Source organism: Melospiza melodia, chromosome 9, assembly GCF_035770615.1.
Source record: "Melospiza melodia melodia isolate bMelMel2 chromosome 9, bMelMel2.pri, whole genome shotgun sequence".
Taxonomy (NCBI): Eukaryota; Metazoa; Chordata; class Aves; order Passeriformes; family Passerellidae; genus Melospiza; species Melospiza melodia.
In genome coordinates this window covers 37,261,124-37,281,897 of record NC_086202.1, presented here as the reverse complement: position 1 = coordinate 37,281,897, position 20,774 = coordinate 37,261,124, and positions in this window count along the sequence as shown.

Below are 20,774 nucleotides of genomic sequence, written 5' to 3'. Positions count from 1 at the left end.
GCAGGAGCCACTTGGTACTATCAAACCAGCCCGACTTGGCACTGGTGCCACCTCTGGTCTGGGAACCATCCTGCATAACGTGGATTCTAAGGAGCCAGCCGGCCACTCCCAGCCACAGGCCACCAAAAAAAATCAACGGCACTTTTCCCTGGAAAACAAAACTCGCCTGCCAACTATTTGATGGCAGATTGCAGGAGCCGCTTGGTACTATCAAATCAGCCCAACTCGGCACTGGTGCCACCTTGGGTCTGGTAACCATCCTGCCTATCGTAGCTTTTCAAGCGCCAGCCGGTCACTCCCAGCCATAGGCCCCCAGACACAAACCTCAGCCCGTTTCCCTGGCAAACAAAAGTAAGCTACCCCGCTTCTGGATGGCAGATTGCAGGAGCCACTTGGTACTATCAAACCAGCCCGACTTGGAACTGGTGCCACCTCTGGTCTGGGAACCATCCTGCATAACGTGGATTCTAAGGAGCCAGCCGGCCACTCCCAGCCACAGGCCCCCAAACACAATCAACGGCGCTTTTCCCTGGAAAACAAAACTCGCCTGCCAACGTTTCATGGCGGATTGCAGGAGCCACTTTTCACCATCAAACTAGCCCGACTTGGCACTGGTGCCACCTTGGGTCTGGTCACCATCCTGCGTATCGAGCATTTTCAGGAGCCAGCACGTCACTCCCAGCCATATGCCCCAAAAATAAACCACGGCCCTTTTCTCTGGCAAACAAAACTCAGCTGCCCCGCTTCTGGATGGCAGATTGCAGGAGCCACTTGGTACTATCAAACCAGCCCGACTTGGCACTGGTGCCACCTTGGGTCTGTGAACCATCCTGCGTATTGTGGATTGTCAGGAGCCAGCCGACCACTCTCGGCCACAGACCCCAATCAAAAACAACGGCCCGATTCACAGGCAAAAAAAACTCAGCTGCCCCACTTCTGGATGGGAGATTGCAGGAGGCGCTTGACTCTGTCAAACCAGCCCTACTTGGCACTGGTGCCACCTTGGGTCTGGGAACCATGCTGCGTATCATGGAATTTCAGGAGCCAGCCGGCCACTGCCAGCCACAGGACCCAAACACATACCACAGCCCTTTTCTCTGCCAAGCAAAACTCAGCTACCCCGCTTTTAGATGGCAGATTGCAGCAGCCACTTGGTACTATCAAACCAGCCCAACTTGGCACTGGTGCCACCATGGGTCTGGTCACCATCCTGCCTATCGTAGCTTTTCATGACCTAACCGGTCACTCCAAGCCATAGGCCCCGAGACACAAACCTCGGCCCTATTCCCTGGCAAACAAAAGTAAGCTGCCCCGCTTCTGGATGGCAGATTGCAGGTACCACTTGGTAGTATCAAACCAGCCCAACTTGGCACTGGTGCCACCTTGGGTCTGGGAACCATGCTGCGTATCGCGGATTCCAAGGAGCCAGCCGGCCACTCCCAGCCACAGGCCCCCAAACACATTGGCGCTTTTCCCTGGAAAACAAAACTCGCCTGCCAACTTTTTGATGGCAGATTGTGTGAGCCACTTGGTACTATCAAACCAGCCCAACTTGGCACTGGTGCCACCATGGGTCTGGTCACCATCCTGCCTATCGTAGCTTTTCAGGAGCCAGCCGGTCACTCCCAGCCATAGGCCCCCAGAAAAAAACCTCGGCCCGTTTCCCTGGCAAACAAAAGTAAGCTGCCCCGCTTCTAGATGGCAGATTGCAGGAGCCACTTTGCACCATCAAACTCGCCCGACTTGGCACTGGTGCCACCTCTGGTCTGGGAACCATCCTGCGTATCGTGGATTCTAATTAGCCAGCCGGCCACTCCCAGCCACAGGCCCCCAAACACAAACAACGGCGCTTTTCCCTGGAAAACAAAACTCGCCTGCCAACTATTTGATGGCAGATTGCAGGAGCCGCTTGGTACTATCAAATCAGTCCAACTTGGCACTGGTGCCACCTTGGGTCTGGTAACCATCCTGCCTATCGTAGCTTTTCAAGAGCCAGCCAGTCACTCCCAGCCATAGGCCCCCAGACACAAACCTCGGCCCGTTTCCCTGGCAAACAAAAGTAAGCCACCCCGCTTCTGGATGGCAGATTGCAGGAGCCACTTGCTACTATCAAACCAGCCCGACTTGGAACTGGTGCCACCTCTGGTCTGGGAACCATCCTGCGTATCGTGGATTCTAAGGAGCCAGCCGGCCACTCCCAGCCACAGGCCACCAAACACAAACAACGGCGCTTTTCCCTGGAAAACAAAACTGGCCTGCCAACTTTTTAATGGCAGATTGCAGGAGCCACTTTGCACCATCAAACTAGCCCGACTTGGCACTGGTGCCACCTCTGGTCTGGGAACCATCCTGCGTATCGTGGATTCTAATTAGCCAGCCGGCCACTCCCATCCACAGGCCCCCAAACAAAAACAACGGCGCGTTTCCCTGGAAAACAAAACTCGCCTGCCAACTTTTTGATGGTAATTGCAGGAGCCACTTGGTACTATCAAACCAGCCCAACTTGGCACTGGTGCCACCATGGGTCTGGTCACCATCCTGCCTATCGTAGCTTTTCAGGAGCCAGCCGGTGACTCCCAGCCATAGGCCCCCAGACACAAACCTCGGCTCGTTTCCCTGGCAAACAAAATTAAGCTGCCCCGCTTCTGGATGGCAAATTGCAGGAGCTATTTAGTATTATCCAACCAGCCCGACTTGGCACTGGTGCCACCGTGACTCTGGGAACCATCCTGCCTATTTTGGATTTTCAGGGGTCAGCCGGCTACTCTCAGCCATATGCCCTCAGACACAAACCACGGCCCTTTTCTCTGGCAAACAAAACTCAACTGCCCCTCTTCTGGATGGCAAATTGCAGGACGCACTTGGTACGTCAAAAACAGCCCAACTTGCCACTGGTGCCACCTTGGTTATGGTCACCATCCTGCGTATCGGGCATTTTCAGGGCTCAGCCGGCCACTCCCAGCCATAGGCCCCCAAAAATAAACCACGGCCCTTTCTTCTGGCAAACAAAACTCAGCTGCCCCGCTTCTGGATGGCAGATTGCAGGAGCCACTTGGTACTATCAAACCAGCCCGACTTGGCACTGGTGCCACCTTGGGTCTGTGAACCATCCTGCGTATTGTGGATTGTCAGGAGCCAGCCGACCACTCTCGGCCACAGACCCCAATCAAAAACAACGGCCCGATTCACAGGCAAAAAAAACTCAGCTGCCCCACTTCTGGATGGGAGATTGCAGGAGGCGCTTGACTCTGTCAAACCAGCCCTACTTGGCACTGGTGCCACCTTGGGTCTGGGAACCATGCTGCGTATCATGGAATTTCAGGAGCCAGCCGGCCACTGCCAGCCACAGGACCCAAACACATACCACAGCCCTTTTCTCTGGCAAGCAAAACTCAGCTACCCCGCTTTTAGATGGCAGATTGCAGGAGCCACTTGGTACTATCAAACCAGCCCAACTTGGCACTGGTGCCACCATGGGTCTGGTAACCATCCTGCCTATCGTAGCTTTTCACGACCGAGCCGGTCACTCCCAGCCATAGGCCCCCAGACAAAAACCACGGCCCGTTTCCTTGACAAAAGAAAGTAAGCTGCCCCGCTTCTGGATGGGAGATTGTAGGAACCACTTGGTAATCTCAAACTAGCCCAACTTGGCACTGGTGCCAGCTTGGGCCTGGGAACCATCCTGCGTATCCTGGGTTCTAAGGAGCCAGCCGGCCACTCCCAGCCACAGGCCCCCAAACAAAATCAACGGCGCTTTTCCCTGGAAAACAAAACTCGCCTGCCAACATTTTGATGGCAGATTGCAGGAGCCACTTGGTACTATCAAACCAGCCCAACTTGGCACTGGTGCCACCATGGGTCTGGTCACCATCCTGCCTATCGTAGCTTTTCAGGAGCCAGCCGGTCACTCCCAGCCATAGGCCCCCAGACACAAACCTCGGCCCTTTTCCCTGGCAAACAAAAGTAAGCTGCCCCGCTTCTGGATGGCAGATTGCAGGAACCACTTGGTACTATCAAACCAGCCCAACTTGGCACTTGTGCCACCTTGGGTCTGGGAAACATGCTGCGTATCGTGGATTCCAAGGAGCCAGCCGGCCACTCCCAGCCAGAGGCCCCCAAACACAATGGCCCTTTTCCCGGGAAAACAAAACTCGCCTGCCAACTTTTTGATGGCAGATTGTGTGAGCCACTTGGTACTATCAAACCAGCCCAACTTGGCACTGGTGCCACCATGGGTCTGGTCACCATCCTGCCTATCGTAGCTTTTCAGGAGCCAGCCGGTCACTCCCAGCCATAGGCCCCGACACACAAACCTCGGCCCCTTTCCCGGGCAAACAAAAGTAAGCTGCCCCGCTTCTGGATGGCAGATTGCAGGAGCCACTTGGTACTATCAAACCAGCCCGACTTGGTATTGGTGCCACCTCTGGTCTGGGAACCATCCTGCGTATTGTGGATTCTAAGGAGCCAGCCGGCCACTCCCAGCCACAGGCCCCCAAACACAAACAACGGCGCTTTTCCCTGGAAAACAAAACTCGCCTGCCAACTTTTTGATGGCAGATTGCAGGAGCCACTTGGTACTATCAAATCAGCACAACTTGGCACTGGTGCCACCATGGGTCTGGTAACCGTCCTGCCTATCGTAGCTTTTCAGGAGCCAGCCAGTCACACACAGCCATAGGCCCCCATACAAAATCCTCAGCCCGTTTCCCTTGCAAACAAAAGTAAGCTGCCCCGCTTCTGGATGGCAGATTGCAGGAGGCACATTGCACCATCAAACTAGCCCGACAGGACACTGGTGCCACCTCTGGTCTGGGAACCATCCTGCGTATCGTGGATTATAATTAGCCAGCCGGCCACTCCCAGCCACAGGCCCCCAAACACAAACAACGGCGCTTTTCCCGGGAAAACAAAACTGGCCTGCCAACTTTTTGATGGCAGATTGCAGGAGCCACTTGGTACTATCAAACCAGCCCAACTTGGCACTGGTGCCACCTTTGGTCTGGTCACCATCCTGCCTATTGTGGATTTTCAGGGGTCAGCCGGCCACTCTCAGCCATATGCCCTCAAACACAAACCACGGCCCTTTTCTCTGGCAAACAAAACTCAACTGCCCCTCTTCTGGATGGCAAATTGCAGGACGCACTTGGTACTACAAAAACAGCACAACTTGGCACTGGTGCCACCTTGGGTCTGGTCACCATCCTGCGTATCGAGCATTTTCAGGAGCCAGCACGTCACTCCCAGCCATATGCCCCCAAAAACAAACCACGGCCCTTTTCTCTGGCAAACAAAACTCAGCTGCCCCGCTTCTGGATGGCAGATTGCAGGAGCCACTTGGTACTATCAAACCAGCCCGACTTGGCACTGGTGCCACCTTGGGTCTGTGAACCATCCTGCGTATTGTGGATTGTCAGGAGCCAGCCGACCACTCTCGGCCACAGACCCCAATCAAAAACAACGGCCCGATTCACAAGCAAAAAAAACTCAGCTGCCCCACTTCTGGATGGGAGATTGCAGGAGGCGCTTGACTCTGTCAAACCAGCCCTACTTGGCACTGGTGCCACCTTGGGTCTGGGAACCATGCTGCGTATCATGGAATTTCAGGAGCCAGCCGGCCACTGCCAGCCACAGGACCCAAACACATACCACAGCCCTTTTCTCTGACAAGCAAAACTCAGCTACCCCGCTTTTAGATGGCAGATTGCAGCAGCCACTTGGTACTATCAAACCAGCCCAACTTGGCACTGGTGCCACCATGGGTCTGGTAACCATCCTGCCTATAGTATCTTTTCACGACCGAGCGAGTCAGTCCCAGCCATAGGGCCCCAGACACAAACCACGGCCCGTTTCCTTGACAAAAGTAAGTAAGCTGCCCCGCTTCTGGATGGCAGATTGCAGGAACCACTTGGTACTATCAAACCAGCCCAACTTGGCACTGGTGCCAGCTTGGGTCTGGGAACCATCCTGCGTTTCCTGGTTTCTAAGGAGCCAGCCGGCCACTCCCAGCCACAGGCCCCCAAACACAAACAACGGCGATTTCCCTGGAAAACAAAACTCGCCTGCCAACATTTTCATGGCAGATTGCAGGAGCCACTTGGTACTATCAAACCAGCCCAACTTGGCACTGGTGCCACCATGGGTCTGGTCACCATCCTGCCTATCGTAGCTTTTCAGGAGCCAGCCGGTCACACCCAGCCATAGGCCCCCAGACACAAACTTCGGCCCGTTTCCCTGGCAAACAAAAGTAAGCTACCCCGCTTCTGGATGGCAGATTGCAGGAACCACTTGGTACTATCAAACCACCCCAACTTGGCACTGGTGCCACCACTGGTCTGGGAACCATCCTGCCTAGCGTGGATTCTAAGGAGACAGCCGGCCACTGCCAGCCACAGGACCCCAAACACAAACAACGGCGCTTTTCCCTGGAAAAAAAAACTCGCCTGCCAACATTTTGATGGCAGATTGCAGGAGCCACTTGGTACTATCAAACCAGCCCAACTTGGCACTGGTGCCACCATGGGTCTGGTAATCATCCTGCCTATCGTAGCTTTTCACGACCGAGCCGGTCACTCCCAGCCATAGGCCCGCAGACGCAAAGCATGGCCCGTTTCCTTGGCAAAAAAAAGTAAGCTGCCCCGCTTCTGGATGGCAGATTGCAGGAGCCACTTGGTACTATCAAACCAGCCAAACTTGGCACTGGTTCCACCATGGGTCTGGTAACCATCCTGCCTATCGTAGCTTTTCAGGAGCCAGCCGGTCACTCCCAGCCATACGCCCCAGACACAAAGCTCTGCCCGTTTCCCTGGCAAACAAAAGTATGCTACCCCGCTTGAGGATGGCAGATTGCAGGAGCCACTTTGCACCATCAAACTAGCCCGACTTGGCACTGGTGCCACCTCTGGTCTGGGAACCATCCTGCGTATCGTGGATTCTAAGGAGCCAGCTGGCCACTCCCAGCCACAGGCCCCCACACAAAAACCTCAGCCCGTTTCCCTGGCAAACAAAAGTAAGCTACCCCGCTTCTGGATGGCAGATTGCAGGAGCCACTTTGCACCATCAAACTAGCCCGACTTGGCACTGGTGCCACCTCTGGTCTGGGAACCATCCTGCGTATCGTGGATTCTAATTAGCCAGCCGGCCACTCCCAGCCAGAGGCCCCCAAACACAAACAACAGCGCTTTTCCCTGGAAAACAAAACTCGCCTGCCAACTTTTTGATGGTAATTGCAGGAGCCACTTGGTACTATCAAACCAGCCCGACTTGGCACTGGTGCCACCATGGGTCTGGTCACCATCGTGCCTGTCGTAGCTTTTCAGGAGCCAGCCGGTCACTCCCAGCCATAGGCCCCCAGACAAAAACCTCGTCCCGTTTCCCTGGCAAACAAAAGTAAGCTGCCCCGCTTCTGGATGGCAGATTAGAGGACCTATTTAGTACTATCAAACCAGCCCGACTTGGCAATGGAGCCACCTTGGCTCTGGGAACCATCCTGCCTATTGTGGATTTTCAGGGGTCAGCCGGCCAGTCTAAGCCATATGCCCTCAAACACAAACCACGGCCCTTTTCTCTGGCAAACAAAACTCAACTGCCCCTCTTCTGGATGGCAAATTGCAGGACGCACTTGGTACTACAAAAACAGCACAACTTGGCACTGGTGCCACCTCTGGTCTGGGAACCATCCTGCGTATCGAGGATTTTAAGGAGCCAGCCGGCCACTCCCAGCCATATGCCCCCAAAAACAAACCACGGCCCTTTACACTGGCAAACAAAAATCCGCTGCCCCGCTTCTGGATGGCAGATTGCAGGAGCCACTTGGTACTATCAAACCAGCCCGACTTGGCACTGGTGCCACCTTGGGTCTGTGAACCATCCTGCGTATTGTGGATTGTCAGGAGCCAGCCGACCACTCTCGGCCACAGACCCCAATCAAAAACAACGGCCCGATTCACAGGCAAAAAAACTCAGCTGCCCCACTTCTGGATGGGAGATCGCAGGAGGCGCTTGACTCTGTCAAACAAGCCCTACTTGGCACTGGTGCAACCTTGGGTCTGGGAACCATGCTGCGTATCATGGAATTTCAGGAGCCAGCCGGCCACTGCCAGCCACAGGACCCAAACACATACCACAGCCCTTTTCTATGCCAAGCAAAACTCAGTTACCCCGCTTTTAGATGGCAGATTGCAGCAGCCACTTGGTACTATCAAACCAGCCCAACTTGGCACTGGTGCCACCATGGGTCTGGTAACCATCCTGCCTATCGTAGCTTTTCACGACCGAGCCGGTCACTCCCAGCCATAGGCCCCCAGACACAAACCACGGCCCGTTTCCTTGACAAAAGAAAGTAAGCTGCCCCGCTTCTGGATGGCAGATTGCAGGAACCACTTGGTACTATCAAACCAGCCCAACTTGGCACTGGTGCCACCTCTGGTCTGGGAACCATCCTGCGTATCGTGGATTCTAATTAGCCAGCCGGCCACTCCCAGCCACAGGCCCCCAAACAAAAACAACGGCGCGTTTCCCTGGAAAACAAAACTCGCCTGCCAACTTTTTGATGGTAATTGCAGGAGCCACTTGGTACTATCAAACCAGCCCAACTTGGCACTGGTGCCACCATGGGTCTGCTCACCATCCTGCCTATCGTAGCTTTTCAGGAGCCAGCCGGTCACTCCCAGCCATAGACCCCCAGACACAAACCTCGGCTCGTTTCCCTGGCAAACAAAATTAAGCTGCCCCGCTTCTGGATGGCAGATTGTAGGAGCTATTTAGTACTATCAAACCAGCCCGACTTGGCACTGGTGCCACCGTGGCTCTGGGATCCATCCTGCCTATTGTGGATTTTCAGGGGTCAGCGGGCTACTCTCAGCCATATGCCCTCAGACACAAACCACGGCCCTTTTCTCTGGCAAACAAAACTCAACTGCCCCTCTTCTGGATGGCAAATTGCAGGACGCACTTGGTACTACAAAAACAGCCCAACTTGGCACTGGTGCCACCTTGGTTCTGGTCACCATCCTGCGTATCGGGCATTTTCAGGGCTCAGCCGGCCACTCCCAGCCATAGGCCCCCTAAAACAAACCACGGCCCTTTCTTCTGGCAAACAAAACTCAGCTGCCCCGCTTCTGGATGGCAGATTGCAGGAGCCACTTGGTACTATCAAACCAGCCCGACTTGGCACTGGTGCCACCTTGGGTCTGTGAACCATCCTGCGTATTGTGGATTGTCAGGAGCCAGCCGACCACTCTCGGCCACAGACCCCAATCAAAAACAACGGCCCGATTCACAGGCAAAAAAACTCAGCTGCCCCACTTCTGGATGGGAGATTGCAGGAGGCGCTTGATGCTGACAAACCAGCCCGACTTGGCACTGGTGCCACTTTGGGTCTGGGAACGATGCTGCGTATCATGGAATTTCAGGAGCCAGCCAGCCACTGCCAGCCACAGGACCCAAACACACACCACAGCCCTTTTCTATGGCAAGCAAAACTCAGCTGCCCCGCTTTTGGATGGCAGATTGCAGGAGCCACTTGGTACTATCAAACCAGCCCAACTTGGCAATGGTGCCACCATGGGTCTGGTCACCATCCTGCCTATCGTAGCTTTTCAGGAGCCAGCCGGTCACTCCCAGCCGTAGGCCCCCAGACACAAACCTCGGCTCGTTTCCCTGGCAAACAAAAGTAAGCTGCCCCGCTTCTGGATGGCAGATTGCAGGAGCTATTTAGTACTATCAAACCACCCCAACTTGGCACTGGTGCCACCACTGGTCTGGGAACCATCCTGCCTAGCGTGGATTCTAAGGAGACAGCCGGCCACTGCCAGCCACAGGACCCCAAACACAAACAACGGCGCTTTTCCCTGGAAAACAAAACTCGCCTGCCAACATTTTGATGGCAGATTGCAGGAGCCACTTGGTACTATCAAACCAGCCCAACTTGGCACTGGTGCCACCATGGGTCTGGTAATCATCCTGCCTATCGTAGCTTTTCACGACCGAGCCGGTCACTCCCAGCCGTAGGCCCCCAGACGCAAACCATGGCCCGTTTCCTTGGCAAAAAAAAGTAAGCTGCCCCGCTTCTGCATGGCAGATTGCAGGAGCCACTTGGTACTATCAAACCAGCCCAACTTGGCACTGGTGCCACCATGGGTCTGGTCACCATCCTGCCTTTCGTAGCTTTTCAGGAGCCAGCCGGTCACACCCAGCCATAGGCCCCCAGACACAAACCTCGGCCCATTTCCCTGGCAAACAAAAGTAAGCTGCCCCGCTTCTGGATGGCAGATTGCAGGAACCACTTGGTACTATCAAACAAGCCCGACTTGGAACTGGTGCCACCTCTGGTCTGGGAACCATCCTGCGTATCGTGGATTCTAAGGAGCCAGCCGGCCACTCCCAGCCACAGGCCACCAAACAAAATCAACGGCACTTTTCCCTGGAAAACAAAACTCGCCTGCCAACTATTTGATGGCAGATTGCAGGAGCCGCTTGGTACTATCAAATCAGCCCAACTTGGCACTGGTGCCACCTTGGGTCTGGTCACCATCCTGCCTATCGTAGCTTTTCAGGAGCCAGCCGGTCACTCCCAGCCATAGGCCCCCAGACACAAACCTCGGCCCGTTTCCCGGGCAAACAAAAGTAAGCTGCCCCGCTTCTGGATGGCAGATTGAAGGAGCCACTTGGTACTATCAAACCAGCCCGACTTGGAACTGGTGCCAGCTCTGGTCTGGGAACCATCCTGCGTATCGTGGATTCTAAGGAGCCAGCCGGCCACTCCCAGCCACAGGCCCCCAAACACAAACAACGGCGCTTTTCCCTGGAAAACAAAACTCGCCTGCCAACTTTTTGATGGCAGATTGCAGGAGCCGCTTGGTACTATCAAATCAGCCCAACTTGGCACTGGTGCCACCTTGGGTCTGGTAACCATCCTGCCTATCGTAGCTTTTCAAGAGCCAGCCAGTCACTCCCAGCCATAGGCCCCCAGACACAAACCACGGCCCGTTTCCCTGGCAAACAAAAGTAAGCTACCCCGCTTCTGGATGGCAGATTGCAGGACCCACTTGCTACTATCAAACCAGCCCAACTTGGAAGTGGTGCCACCTCTGGTCTGGGAACCATCCTGCGTATCGTGGATTCTAAGGAGCCAGCCGGCCACTCCCAGCCACAGGCCACCAAACACAAACAACGGCGCTTTTCCTTGGAAAACAAAACTCGCCTGCCAACTTTTTCATGGCAGATTGCAGGAGCCACTTTGCACCATCAAACTAGCCCGACTTGGCACTGGTGCCACCTCTGGTCTGGGAACCATCCTGCGTATCCTGGATTCTAATTAGCCAGCCGGCCACTCCCAGCCACAGGCCCCCAAACAAAAACAACGGCGCGTTTCCCTGGAAAACAAAACTCGCCTGCCAACTTTTTGATGGTAATTGCAGGAGCCACTTGGTACTATCAAACCAGCCCAACTTGGCACTGGTGCCACCATGGGTCTGGTCACCATCCTGCCTATCGTAGCTTTTCAGGAGCCAGCCGGTCACTCCCAGCCATAGGCCCCCAGACACAAACCTCGGCTCGTTTCCCTGGCAAACAAAATTAAGCTGCCCCGCTTCTGGATGGCAGATTGCAGGAGCTATTTAGTACTATCAAACCAGCCCGACTTGGCACTGGTGCCACCGTGGCTCTGGGATCCATCCTGCCTATTGTGGATTTTCAGGGGTCAGCGGGCTACTCTCAGCCATATGCCCTCAGACACAAACCACGGCCCTTTTCTCTGGCAAACAAAACTCAACTGCCCCTCTTCTGGATGGCAAATTGCAGGACGCACTTGGTACGTCAAAAACAGCCCAACTTGGCACTGGTGCCACCTTGGTTCTGGTCACCATCCTGCGTATCGGGCATTTTCAGGGCTCAGCCGGCCACTCCCAGCCATAGGCCCCCAAAAACAAACCACGGCCCTTTCTTCTGGCAAACAAAACTCAGCTGCCCCGCTTCTGGATGGCAGATTGCAGGAGCCACTTGGTACTATCAAACCAGCCCGACTTGGCACTGGTGCCACCTTGGGTCTGTGAACCATCCTGCGTATTGTGGATTGTCAGGAGCCAGCCGACCAGTCTCGGCCACAGACCCCAATCAAAAACAACGGCCCGATTCACAGGCAAAAAAAACTCAGCTGCCCCACTTCTGGATGGGAGATTGCAGGAGGCGCTTGATGCTGTCAAACCAGCCCGACTTGGCACTGGTGCCACTTTGGGTCTGGGAACGATGCTGCGTATCATGGAATTTCAGGAGCCAGCCGGCCACTGCCAGCCACAGGACCCAAACACACACCACAGCCCTTTAGTATGGCAAGCAAAACTCAGCTGCCCCGCTTTTGGATGGCAGATTGCAGGAGCCACTTGGTACTATCAAACCAGCCCAACTTGGCAATGGTGCCACCATGGGTCTGGTCACCATCCTGCCTATCGTAGCTTTTCAGGAGCCAGCCGGTCACTCCCAGCCATAGGCCCACAGACGCAATCCTCGGCCCGTTTCCCTGGCAAACAAAAGTAAGCTACCCCGCTTCTGGATGGCAGATTGCAGGAACCACTTGGTACTATCAAACCACCCCAACTTGGCACTGGTGCCACCACTGGTCTGGGAACCATCCTGCCTAGCGTGGATTCTAAGGAGACAGCCGGCCACTGCCAGCCACAGGACCCCAAACACAAACAACGGCGCTTTTCCCTGGAAAACAAAACTCGCCTGCCAACATTTTGATGGCAGATTGCAGGAGCCACTTGGTACTATCAAACCAGCCCAACTTGGCACTGGTGCCACCATGGGTCTGGTAATCATCCTGCCTATCGTAGCTTTTCACGACCGAGCCGGTCACTCCCAGCCGTAGGCCCCCAGACGCAAACCATGGCCCGTTTCCTTGGCAAAAAAAAGTAAGCTGCCCCGCTTCTGGATGGCAGATTGCAGGAGCCACTTGGTACTATCAAACCAGCCAAACTTGGCACTGGTGCCACCTTGGGTCTGGTCACCATCCTGCCTATCGTAGCTTTTCAGGAGCCAGCCGGTCACACCCAGCCATAGGCCCCCAGACACAAACCTCGGCCCATTTCCCTGGCAAACAAAAGTAAGCTGCCCCGCTTCTGGATGGCAGATTGCAGGAACCACTTGGTACTATCAAACAAGCCCGACTTGGAACTGGTGCCACCTCTGGTCTGGGAACCATCCTGCCTAGCGTGGATTCTAAGGAGCCAGCCGGCCACTCCCAGCCACAGGCCACCAAACAAAATCAACGGCACTTTTCCCTGGAAAACAAAACTCGCCTGCCAACTTTTTGATGGCAGATTGCAGGAGCCGCTTGGTACTATCAAATCAGCCCAACTTGGCACTGGTGCCACCTTGGGTCTGGTCACCATTCTGCCTATCGTAGCTTTTCAGGAGCCAGCCGGTCACTCCCAGCCATAGGCCCCGAGACACAAACCTCGGCCCGTTTCCCGGGCAAACAAAAGTAAGCTGCCCCGCTTCTGGATGGCAGATTGCAGGAGTCACTTGGTACTATCAAACCAGCCCGACTTGGAACTGGTGCCAGCTCTGGTCTGGGAACCATCCTGCGTATCGTGGATTCTAAGGAGCCAGCCGGCCACTCCCAGCCACAGGCCCCCAAACACAAACAACGGCGCTTTTCCCTGGAAAACAAAACTCGCCTGCCAACTTTTTGATGGCAGATTGCAGGAGCCGCTTGGTACTATCAAATCAGCCCAACTTGGCACTGGTGCCACCTTGGGTCTGGTAACCATCCTGCCTATCGTAGCTTTTCAAGAGCCAGCCAGTCACTCCCAGCCATAGGCCCCCAGACACAAACCACGGCCCGTTTCCCTGGCAAACAAAAGTAAGCTACCCCGCTTCTGGATGGCAGATTGCAGGACCCACTTGCTACTATCAAACCAGCCCAACTTGGAAGTGGTGCCACCTCTGGTCTGGGAACCATCCTGCGTATCGTGGATTCTAAGGAGCCAGCCGGCCACTCCCAGCCACAGGCCACCAAACACAAACAACGGCGCTTTTCCTTGGAAAACAAAACTCGCCTGCCAACTTTTTCATGGCAGATTGCAGGAGCCACTTTGCACCATCAAACTAGCCCGACTTGGCACTGGTGCCACCTCTGGTCTGGGAACCATCCTGCGTATCCTGGATTCTAATTAGCCAGCCGGCCACTCCCAGCCACAGGCCCCCAAACAAAAACAACGGCGCGTTTCCCTGGAAAACAAAACTCGCCTGCCAACTTTTTGATGGTAATTGCAGGAGCCACTTGGTACTATCAAACCAGCCCAACTTGGCACTGGTGCCACCATGGGTCTGGTCACCATCCTGCCTATCGTAGCTTTTCAGGAGCCAGCCGGTCACTCCCAGCCATAGGCCCCCAGACACAAACCTCGGCTCGTTTCCCTGGCAAACAAAATTAAGCTGCCCCGCTTCTGGATGGCAGATTGCAGGAGCTATTTAGTACTATCAAACCAGCCCGACTTGGCACTGGTGCCACCGTGGCTCTGGGATCCATCCTGCCTATTGTGGATTTTCAGGGGTCAGCGGGCTACTCTCAGCCATATGCCCTCAGACACAAACCACGGCCCTTTTCTCTGGCAAACAAAACTCAACTGCCCCTCTTCTGGATGGCAAATTGCAGGACGCACTTGGTACGTCAAAAACAGCCCAACTTGGCACTGGTGCCACCTTGGTTCTGGTCACCATCCTGCGTATCGGGCATTTTCAGGGCTCAGCCGGCCACTCCCAGCCATAGGCCCCCAAAAACAAACCACGGCCCTTTCTTCTGGCAAACAAAACTCAGCTGCCCCGCTTCTGGATGGCAGATTGCAGGAGCCACTTGGTACTATCAAACCAGCCCGACTTGGCACTGGTGCCACCTTGGGTCTGTGAACCATCCTGCGTATTGTGGATTGTCAGGAGCCAGCCGACCACTCTCGGCCACAGACCCCAATCAAAAACAACGGCCCGATTCACAGGCAAAAAAAACTCAGCTGCCCCACTTCTGGATGGGAGATTGCAGGAGGCGCTTGATGCTGTCAAACCAGCCCGACTTGGCACTGGTGCCACTTTGGGTCTGGGAACGATGCTGCGTATCATGGAATTTCAGGAGCCAGCCGGCCACTGCCAGCCACAGGACCCAAACACACACCACAGCCCTTTAGTATGGCAAGCAAAACTCAGCTGCCCCGCTTTTGGATGGCAGATTGCAGGAGCCACTTGGTACTATCAAACCAGCCCAACTTGGCAATGGTGCCACCATGGGTCTGGTCACCATCCTGCCTATCGTAGCTTTTCAGGAGCCAGCCGGTCACTCCCAGCCATAGGCCCACAGACGCAATCCTCGGCCCGTTTCCCTGGCAAACAAAAGTAAGCTACCCCGCTTCTGGATGGCAGATTGCAGGAACCACTTGGTACTATCAAACCACCCCAACTTGGCACTGGTGCCACCACTGGTCTGGGAACCATCCTGCCTAGCGTGGATTCTAAGGAGACAGCCGGCCACTGCCAGCCACAGGACCCCAAACACAAACAACGGCGCTTTTCCCTGGAAAACAAAACTCGCCTGCCAACATTTTGATGGCAGATTGCAGGAGCCACTTGGTACTATCAAACCAGCCCAACTTGGCACTGGTGCCACCATGGATCTGGTAATCATCCTGCCTATCGTAGCTTTTCACGACCGAGCCGGTCACTCCCAGCCGTAGGCCCCCAGACGAAAACCATGGCCCGTTTCCTTGGCAAAAAAAAGTAAGCTGCCCCGCTTCTGGATGGCAGATTGCAGGAGCCACTTGGTACTATCAAACCAGCCAAACTTGGCACTGGTGCCACCTTGGGTCTGGTCACCATCCTGCCTATCGTAGCTTTTCAGGAGCCAGCCGGTCACACCCAGCCATAGGCCCCCAGACACAAACCTCGGCCCATTTCCCTGGCAAACAAAAGTAAGCTGCCCCGCTTCTGGATGGCAGATTGCAGGAGGCACTTTGTACTATCAAACAAGCCCGACTTGGAACTGGTGCCACCTCTGGTCTGGGAACCATCCTGCCTAGCGTGGATTCTAATTAGCCAGCCGGCCACTCCCAGCCACAGGCCACCAAACAAAATCAACGGCACTTTTCCCTGGAAAACAAAACTCGCCTGCCAACTTTTTGATGGCAGATTGCAGGAGCCGCTTGGTACTATCAAATCAGCCCAACTTGGCACTGGTGCCACCTTGGGTCTGGTCACCATTCTGCCTATCGTAGCTTTTCAGGAGCCAGCCGGTCACTCCCAGCCATAGGCCCCGAGACACAAACCTCGGCCCGTTTCCCGGGCAAACAAACGTAAGCTGCCCCGCTTCTGGATGGCAGATTGCAGGAGCCACTTGGTACTATCAAACCAGCCCGACTTGGAACTGGTGCCAGCTCTGGTCTGGGAACCATCCTGCGTATCGTGGATTCTAAGGAGCCAGCCGGCCACTCCCAGCCACAGGCCCCCAAACACAAACAACGGCGCTTTTCCCTGGAAAACAAAACTCGCCTGCCAACTTTTTGATGGCAGATTGCAGGAGCCGCTTGGTACTATCAAATCAGCCCAACTTGGCACTGGTGCCACCTTGGGTCTGGTAACCATCCTGCCTATCGTAGCTTTTCAAGAGCCAGCCAGTCACTCCCAGCCATAGGCCCCCAGACACAAACCACGGCCCGTTTCCCTGGCAAACAAAAGTAAGCTACCCCGCTTCTGGATGGCAGATTGCAGGAACCACTTGCTACTATCAAACAAGCCCGACTTGGAAGTGGTGCCACCTCTGGTCTGGGAACCATCCTGCGTATCGTGGATTCTAAGGAGCCAGCCGGCCACTCCCAGCCACAGGCCACCAAACACAAACAACGGCGCTTTTCCTTGGAAAACAAAACTCGCCTGCCAACTTTTTCATGGCAGATTGCAGGAGCCACTTTGCACCATCAAACTAGCCCGACTTGGCACTGGTGCCACCTCTGGTCTGGGAACCATCCTGCGTATCCTGGATTCTAATTAGCCAGCCGGCCACTCCCAGCCACAGGCCCCCAAACAAAAACAACGGCGCGTTTCCCTGGAAAACAAAACTCGCCTGCCAACTTTTTGATGGTAATTGCAGGAGCCACTTGGTACTATCAAACCAGCCCGACTTGGCACTGGTGCCACCATGGGTCTGGTCACCATCCTGCCTATCGTAGCTTTTCAGGAGCCAGCCGGTCACTCCCAGCCATAGGCCCCCAGACACAAACCTCGGCTCGTTTCCCTGGCAAACCAAATTAAGCTGCCCCGCTTCTGGATGGCAGATTGCAGGAGCTATTTAGTACTATCAAACCAGCCCGACTTGGCACTGGTGCCACCGTGGCTCTGGGATCCATCCTGCCTATTGTGGATTTTCAGGGGTCAGCGGGCTACTCTCAGCCATATGCCCTCAGACACAAACCACGGCCCTTTTCTCTGGCAAACAAAACTCAACTGCCCCTCTTCTGGATGGCAAATTGCAGGACGCACTTGGTACGTCAAAAACAGCCCAACTTGGCACTGGTGCCACCTTGGTTCTGGTCACCATCCTGCGTATCGGGCATTTTCAGGGCTCAGCCGGCCACTCGCAGCCATAGGCCCCCAAAAACAAACCACGGCCCTTTCTTCTGGCAAACAAAACTCAGCTGCCCCGCTTCTGCATGGCAGATTGCAGGAGCCACTTGGTACTATCAAACCAGCCCGACTTGGCACTGGTGCCACCTTGGGTCTGTGAACCATCCTGCGTATTGTGGATTGTCAGGAGCCAGCCGACCACTCTCGGCCACAGACCCCAATCAAAAACAACGGCCCGATTCACAGGCAAAAAAAACTCAGCTGCCCCACTTCTGGATGGGAGATTGCAGGAGGCGCTTGATGCTGTCAAACCAGCCCGACTTGGCACTGGTGCCACTTTGGGTCTGGGAACGATGCTGCGTATCATGGAATTTCAGGAGCCAGCCGGCCACTGCCAGCCACTGGACCCAAACACACACCACAGCCCTTTAGTATGGCAAGCAAAACTCAGCTGCCCCGCTTTTGGATGGCAGATTGCAGGAGCCACTTGGTACTATCAAACCAGCCCAACTTGGCAATGGTGCCACCATGGGTCTGGTCACCATCCTGCCTATCGTAGCTTTTCAGGAGCCAGCCGGTCACTCCCAGCCATAGGCCCACAGACGCAATCCTCGGCCCGTTTCCCTGGCAAACAAAAGTAAGCTACCCCGCTTCTGGATGGCAGATTGCAGGACGCACTTGGTACTATCAAACCAGCCCGACTTGGAACTGGTGCCAGCTCTGGTCTGGGAACCATCCTGCGTATCGTGGATTCTAAGGAGCCAGCCGGCCACTCCCAGCCACAGTCCACCAAACACAAACAACGGCGCTTTTCCCTGGAAAACAAAACTCGCCTGCCAACTTTTTGATGGCAGATTGCAGGAGCCGCTTGGTACTATCAAATCAGCCCAACTTGGCACTGGTGCCACCTTGGGTCTGGTAACCATCCTGCCTATCGTAGCTTTTCAAGAGCCAGCCAGTCACTCCCAGCCATAGGCCCCCAGACACAAACCACGGCCCGTTTCCCTGGCAAACAAAAGTAAGCTACCCCGCTTCTGGATGGCAGATTGCAGGAACCACTTGCTACTATCAAACAAGCCCGACTTGGAAGTGGTGCCACCTCTGGTCTGGGAACCATCCTGCGTATCGTGGATTCTAAGGAGCCAGCCGGCCACTCCCAGCCACAGGCCACCAAACACAAACAACGGCGCTTTTCCTTGGAAAACAAAACTCGCCTGCCAACTTTTTCATGGCAGATTGCAGGAGCCACTTTGCACCATCAAACCAGCCCGACTTGGCACTGGTGCCACCTCTGGTCTGGGAACCATCCTGCGTATCCTGGATTCTAATTAGCCAGCCGGCCACTCCCAGCCACAGGCCCCCAAACAAAAACAACGGCGCGTTTCCCTGGAAAACAAAACTCGCCTGCCAACTTTTTGATGGTAATTGCAGGAGCCACTTGGTACTATCAAACCAGCCCAACTTGGCACTGGTGCCACCATGGGTCTGGTCACCATCCTGCCTATCGTAGCTTTTCAGGAGCCAGCCGGTCACTCCCAGCCATAGGCCCCCAGACACAAACCTCGGCTCGTTTCCCTGGCAAACAAAATTAAGCTGCCCCGCTTCTGGATGGCAGATTGCAGGAGCTATTTAGTACTATCAAACCAGCCCGACTTGGCACTGGTGCCACCGTGGCTCTGGGATCCATCCTGCCTATTGTGGATTTTCAGGGGTCAGCGGGCTACTCTCAGCCATATGCCCTCAGACACAAACCACGGCCCTTTTCTCTGGCAAACAAAACTCAACTGCCCCTCTTCTGGATGGCAAATTGCAGGACGCACTTGGTACGTCAAAAACAGCCCAACTTGGCACTGGTGCCACCTTGGTTCTGGTCACCATCCTGCGTATCGGTCATTTTCAGGGGTCAGCCGGCCACTCCCAGCCATAGGCCCTCAAACACAAACCACGGCCCTTTTCTCTGGCAAACAAAACTCAACTGCCCCTCTTCTGGATGGCAAATTGCAGGACGCACTTGGTACTACAAAAACAGCCCAACTTGGCACTGGTGCCACCTTGGTTCTGGTCACCATCCTGCGTATCGGGCATTTTCAGGGCTCAGCCGGCCACTCCCAGCCATAGGCCCCCAAAAACAAACCACGGCCCTTTCTTCTGGCAAACAAAACTCAGCTGCCCCGCTTCTGGATGGCAGATTGCAGGAGCCACTTGGTACTATCAAACCAGCCCGACTTGGCACTGGTGCCACCTTGGGTCTGTGAACCATCCTGCGTATTGTGGATTGTCAGGAGCCAGCCGACCACTCTCGGCCACAGACCCCAATCAAAAACAACGGCCCGATTCACAGGCAAAAAAAACTCAGCTGCCCCACTTCTGGATGGGAGATTGCAGGAGGCGCTTGATGCTGTCAAACCAGCCTGACTTGGCACTGGTGCCACTTTGGGTATGGGAACAATGCTGCGTATCATGGAATTTCAGGAGCCAGCCGGCCACTGCCAGCCACAGGACCCAAACACACACCACAGCCCTTTTCTATGGCAAGCAAAACTCAGCTGCCCCGCTTTTGGATGGCAGATTGCAGGAGCCACTTGGTACTATCAAACCAGCCCAACTTGGCAATGGTGCCACCATGGGTCTGGTAACCATCCTGCCTATCGTAGCTTTTCAGGAGCCAGCCGGTCACTCCCAGCCATAGGCCCACAGACGCAATCCTCGGCCCGTTTCCCTGGCAAACAAAAGTAAGCTACCCCGCTTCTGGATGGCAGATTGCAGGAACCACTTGGTACTATCAAACCACCCCAACTTGGCACTGGTGCCACCACTGGTCTGGGAACCATCCTGCCTAGCGTGGATTCTAAGGAGACAGCCGGCCACTGCCAGCCACAGGACCCCAAACACAAACAACGGCGCTTTTCCCTGGAAAACAAAACTCGCCTGCCAACATTTTGATGGCAGATTGCAGGAGCCACTTGGTACTATCAAACCAGCCCAACTTGGCACTGGTGCCACCATGGGTCTGGTCACCATCCTGCCTATCGTAGCTTTTCAGGAGCCAGCCGGTCACACCCAGCCATAGGCCCCCAGACACAAACCTCGGCCCATTTCCCTGGCAAACAAAAGTAAGCTGCCCCGCTTCTGGATGGCAGATTGCAGGAGGCACTTTGTACTATCAAACA